Genomic DNA, 6177 nt, shown 5'->3' on the forward strand with positions numbered 1-6177 from the left:
ACCTAGGCCTAAAGGAAAATGGATGAGTTTTACTTACTAGGCTGGGAGTAGTGCAAGCAGTATCATACTGCAAAGGTTCACTGACATCTTGATAGTAACATACATATGTTGATTCATTTGCAACACAGCTGAAAGGCAATATCCCGGAAATAAATGCAGGTAAGCAAAAAAGAGGGGTGTTGCCGGCACGCAGTGCCGAGAGGCAAAACAACAGCAGAGGTTCGTTACCTGGCGTGTTTCACTCAATAATCACAACGGGGTGGAGAAGCAGAAAAGTTTATTTGAAGCTTCAAAAAAAAGGTACAGGGAGAATAAAATCTCAAATCCTGCACACCAGAGCAGGTCATTACACACACTTTTATATTCCTTAATGCTACTGCACTACACATCAGCCAATTAAAACTTTGCACAAATACTCTGCCTTCCTTATATGGGTTACAACAATGTTTATTTCCTGCAACCTCTTACAAGCATTCCTAGCAACTTAAACAACCAGCACATCCTGCCTGGCCTTGTAACTATCTCCTATTATTTTTAACTTGGCGTCAGCAAACCTTACACTATAAGGCATTATCTGCGGCTGCAACATTGTTTTAAGAGCAAAAGAGCTTACTCAAACCAGCCAGGCCTGAATTCTATTAAGGGGGGTTAAGAAGAAGCCCTTAGGCCTTCAGCAGGGAGACTTCCTCAACCCTTATGGCCTTCCATCCCCTCGACTTAACTAGTGGCCATGCCCTGGGGTCTCCAACAGGGGGAAATAAAAATAATACGGCAGTGTGATGAAAACTAACATTAGATCAGAGCTTGCTTTTGGGACCTACAAAACCTGCAGCCAGGAGGAGGACAGACAGCTCCTCCAATATGTTGGAAAATCCCACATTTAACACAGATGAAGTAGGTCCTGCAAAGGAGATGAAAATGTGTGTGATGTTTATTGGCTGCTTCCGTGGAGAAAGGAGAAGATCTGACCTTTCAGTCATGGTAAAGGAGAGCCAGTAAGGACGATGTAGAGCTAAGAGAAGAGGAGGAAGGAGAGGTTGACAGGGAGATGTTGGTTTAAAGGCAATCGGAAGCCCTCCAAGGATAACCATGCAGGGAGCCCATCACATCGTAAAGTTTGCTTCTCTAAGAGTACTCCTGGGCAATTAGTGGTCTGCAGAGCCTGTTCATAGATGTCCACAGAATGAAACCGCAGCCTGAGGATTGGAGAAATAGTCATGTGGGTAGTCCAAGCATGGGGTCTGTTCTAAAGTGTCCTGCAGAATGAAATGGTAGGGGAACCTTGTGGGGTGAATCTAATTTAACATCTATTTAGCTCATGAATTTTACACTTACATGTATCTTAAGTAAGTTACTTGGTATTGGACTCTCCTTTGACAGAGATATAGGCATGAATCTTTCTGCAGCTTAAATATCTTCAGCCCTGCACTGGGACTTTGCTCACACTCTTATTGTGAGAGAGATTTTCCATTTCCTGCCATCGCTTGCTATCTATCTTTTGTGGTGTGCCTGGCTTCCTTACTGATGGAGGATGTTGTGCTAGTTCTTACAGTCTTCTCTTGTGATATTTTGTTTATCAATGTGAACATTTTAAAAGTAGGGCTGTTAACTAAGAACATAAGAATGGCCATACTGGGTCAGACCAAAGGTCCATCCAGCCCAGTATCCTGTCTACCAACAGTGGCCAATGCCGGGTGCCCCAGAGGGAGTGAACCTAACAGGTAATGATCAAGTGATCTCTCTCCTGCCATCCGTCTCCACCCTCTGACAAACAGAGCCTAGGGACACCCTTCCGTACCCATCATGGCTAATAGCCATTAATGGACTTAACTTCCATGAATTTATCCAGTTCTCCTTTAAACCCTGTTATAGTCCTAGCCTTCACAACCTCCTCAGGCAAGGAGTTCCACAGGTTGACCGTGCGCTGTGTTAAGAACTTCCTTTTATTTGTTTTAAACCTGCTGCCCATTAATTTCATTTGGTGGCCCCTAGTTCTTATATTATGGGAACAAGGAAATAACTTTTCCTTATTCACTTTTTCCACACCACTCATGTTTTTATATACCTCTATCATATCCCCCCTTAGTCTCCTCTTTTCCAAGCTGAAAAGTTGTAGCCTCTTTAATCTCTCCTCATATAGGACCCATTCCAAACCCCTAATCATTTTAGTTGCCCTTTTCTGAACCTTTTCTAATGCCAGTATCTTTTTTGAGATGAGGGGACCACATCTGTAAGCAGTATTCAAGGTGTGGGCATACCCTGGATTCATATAAGGGCAATAAGATATTCTCCATCTTATTCTCTATCCCTTTCTTAATGATTCCTAACATCCTGCTTGCTTTTATGATTGCTGCTGCACACTGCGTGAACTATCCACGATGACTCCAAGATCTTTCTCCTGATTAGTTGTAGCTAAATTAGCCCCCATCATATTGTATGTATAGTTGGGGTTATTTTTTCTAATGTGCATTACTTTACATTTATCCACATTAAATTTCATTTGCCATTTTGTTGCCCAATCACTTAGTTTTGTGAAATCTTTTTGAAGTTCTTCACAGTCTGCTTTGGTCTTAACTATCTTGAGCAGTTAAGTATCATCTGCAAACTTTGCCACCTTGCTGTTTACCCCTTTCTCCAGATCATTTATGAATAAGTTGAATAGGATTGGTCCTAGGACTGACCTTTTGGGAACACCACTAGTTACCCCTCTCCATTCTGAAAATTTACCATTTATTCCTACCCTTTGTTCCCTGTCTTTAACCAGTTCTCAATCCATGAAAGGATCTTCCCTCTTATCCCATGACAACTTAATTTACATAAGAGCCTTTGGTGAAGGATCTTGTCAAAGGCTTTCTGGAAATCTGAGTACACTATGTCCACTGGATCCCCCTTCTCCACATGTTTGTTGACCCCTTCAAAGAACTCTAATAGACTAGTAAGACTAAGACATGATTTCCCTTTACAGAAACCATGCTGACTTTTGCCCAACTATTTATGTTCTTCTATGTGTCTGACAATTTTATTCTTTACTATTGTTTCAACTAATTTGCCCGATACTGACGTTAGACTTACCGGTCTGTAATTGCTGGGGTCACCTCTAGAGCCCCTTTTAAATATTGGCATTTCATTCGCTATCTTCCAGTCATTGGGTACAGAAGCTGATTTAAAGGACAGGTTACAAACCATAGTTAATAGTTCCGCAATTTCACATTTGAGTTCTTTCAGAACTCTTGGGTGAATGCCATCTGGTCCCGGTGACATGTTACTGTTAAGTTTCTCAATTAATTCCAAAACCTGTTATAGTTACCTCTTGGACCAGATCCTGCGCCCCACTCAGGACTAAATCGAGAGTTGCCTCTCCCCTTGTGGGTTCCTGTACCAGCTGCTCCAAGAAGCAGTCATTTAAAGTATTGAGAAATTTTGTCTCTGCATTTCGCCCTGAGGTGACATGTACCCAGTCAATATGGGGATAATTGAAATCCCCAGAGTTCTTTATTTTGATAGCCTCTTAATCTCCCTTAGCATTTCATAGTTACTATCACTGTCCTGGTCAGGTGGTCAATAATAGATGTTATACTTATAAGAAGCACATGGGATCTTTATAGGGGAGAAGGCAGCATGCTGCATTTATTGAGAATACAACAGTTAGCATATGCTTTTCAATCACACACACACACACACAATGCACACAGTCCTGCCAACTGATGTTTATAGTTACCAGTCCAGAGTCTGGATCAATCTAATGGCCAGCCAGAATGGTCGCAGGGGGGAGCAGGGCTCTGTCAGTCACGATCCGATGCTCCTGGAGTGTGGCAAGATGAACCCAAAGTCCCATGACCGAGCATCCTGTTCTTATAATCTTTTTTCTCTGTTGAAGTCTATGGATTTTGCTGTGTCAGTTTGTGACCGGTTACTTCTTAATTGGTGTTTCTTTTGATGTTAACATTCCAAAACACCTCTGAGAGGGTCATCCTGTCCTGGTTTCAATTTAATCAATTGTCTTGTCTTTAGGGGTGCCAGCCTCCACCTCAGGGTCGTCAATCTGCCCTTCCTTCATTATGGATGCATGTTGATGGTTCTCTGATGTCAAGTCTCTTCACTCCTTCTTCCTTGACCATCTAGCTATAACAATGACCTTCACGCCTTATCTTTTCCTGATGCATGCATTCCTCATTCACACAAACAGTCTTTTACAGAGACCTTTGAGAATACAAACAGTGTCAGTTTATACTGAGCAAAAGACATTGTAAATTAAGCCTTCCTAAATCTTATAATCAAAACAATTCACATTGGGGCCCAGACCTTCAATGTTCCTCTAATCTCCTTAATATAGACACAATATAAGATCCTGTCTCTTACTTACTAAATCTTAAAACAAAGAAATGTATATTTAACTAGAGTGCCTAATTTATAATACATGTAGGAAACCATAGTAGACATTATAACTTATCCTAAAACAAAAGGGTGACCATAATCAGTCATAAGGATTGTTCTGGTCTGTCCCTGCCTTAACATCAGTACAGACACTGGCAGTCTGTCAGAAGCATTTCTACCAATGTCCCAGAGGGTCATTCCTTTCTGCTATTCAAAAAAGGTGGCTGGCAGGATGATCAAATCATACATTAATTCTTATAGTACAAATATAAAATCCTGCTCCTACATATATCCCTACTGTTATATTGTTGTACCAATAAATTAAAAACCAGCAGGATCTTATTAAAGGGAAAAAGGCAAAATACCACATTTATTGTGAATACAGAAAGAATCATAGTAAGCAGTTAGTTATAGCTATAACATTCCATTCAATTTCATATTTATTCACACATTCATTCATACACACACACACACACACACAGGTTCTGCAAGGTTGTTATCATAGTTACCAGCCTTAGAGTTGCTCATGCCAAGCCACTGGCCAGGTGGCCTGGACATGAGGAGAGAGCAGGGCCTTGTCAGATGCTCATCTGATGCTCCTGGAAGTTGGTTTGCAGAATCAGACCCCAAAGTTCTCACTTTTTAGAGTCTCTTTTTATAGGAATTTCTTCCTATGCCAGTCTATGAATCAATCAGCAGATAGCACATTCCTGACGGCTCCATGCAGCTAGATGTTATCTTGTTCTTTGGTTCTCCCATTCTTGAGGCTGTTGGGTGGATTCCAGTCTGCCCTCCGGGGGGGGGGGGGAGGGGGGGGGTCCTCTGGTTATTTCCACTTGACGCCTTCTTCAGCCGATGGACACTGGATTCTTAGGCTGGCACCTCCCTGATCATTCAGTTATTATCCACACCAAGCATCCATCCACATACATCCTCTATTTCTATTTTAATCACAATTGTTAATACAACAAAAGGGCGGGGAGTCTCTGGGTGCTGTTTCTGTTGTTAGAGTATTGCTTTGAGTCTCTCTTTCTGTGAATTGCTTTGAGAACAGACTGTCTTAAAATGTACTAACACAATTAGCAGCTTGCAAGTTTCACACATAGAGGGAGAGAAACAGTACCAAAAACCAAGAGACCTCCTAATTAGTAATACCCTGGAATTTAAACTATGGGGACTCAAACTCATTTGTGATTTTAATACAGAACTTCTTTAATATGATCCAACAACAACGGATTTCGATTTCACTGTAAAAAGTGCACAGAGCAAGAAGTGGCCAGTGTGGCTTCTTCAGGGACTTGCTCCAAGATTTTGTTTGAAATATTTTTTATTGGTTTTCAGTAAAAAGGAAACTTTTAACCAAGTTTAAATAAATGTGTTTGCCAGGCCCTAAGACAAGTTTGCCAGACCCTTAAATTCCATAAGAAGTCAACACATAAAGAGAACCTCACGGAACCTGAGTCTCCGTTCACTTACCCCAATTCTATACCATCTAACACCACTGATTTAAACTGAGTTGTTTTTGGCTCAGTGTGAATGACAGGAGAATCAGAGAAACCTGAAGAAGAGCTCTGTGAAGCTTGGTCCTTTCCACCAACAGAAGTTAGTGCCATAAAAAATATTACCTCACCCACCTGCTCTCTCTTAGGAGAATCAGACACATTTATTTCAATTCACCCTCACTCGGAAATCAGACCTGGAAAAATTCAATTCGGAAGGTTGAAAGCTTCAGAAAGCCGTGAGAAAATGAAAAAGTGTTAGAATGTACACATTTAGGGAACCTTAACTATAGCTATCACTGAT

At 41.3% G+C, this 6177-nt stretch overlaps 1 long non-coding RNA gene across 1 annotated transcript; it reads right to left on the reverse strand.

Annotated features, from left to right (window-relative positions):
* Nucleotides 1-260: 260 nt before the first annotated feature.
* On the reverse strand, nt 261-4210 carry LOC142071381 (uncharacterized). Its single transcript, XR_012667413.1, has 2 exons — nt 3719-4210; nt 261-1256 (listed from the first exon to the last, which is right to left on the reverse strand). It is a non-coding gene; the product is annotated as an uncharacterized LOC142071381 (long non-coding RNA).
* Between the last annotated feature and the right edge of the window lie 1967 nt (nt 4211-6177).

This window comes from Caretta caretta, chromosome 3 (genome assembly GCF_965140235.1).
Source record: "Caretta caretta isolate rCarCar2 chromosome 3, rCarCar1.hap1, whole genome shotgun sequence".
Classification (NCBI taxonomy): Eukaryota; Metazoa; Chordata; order Testudines; family Cheloniidae; genus Caretta; species Caretta caretta.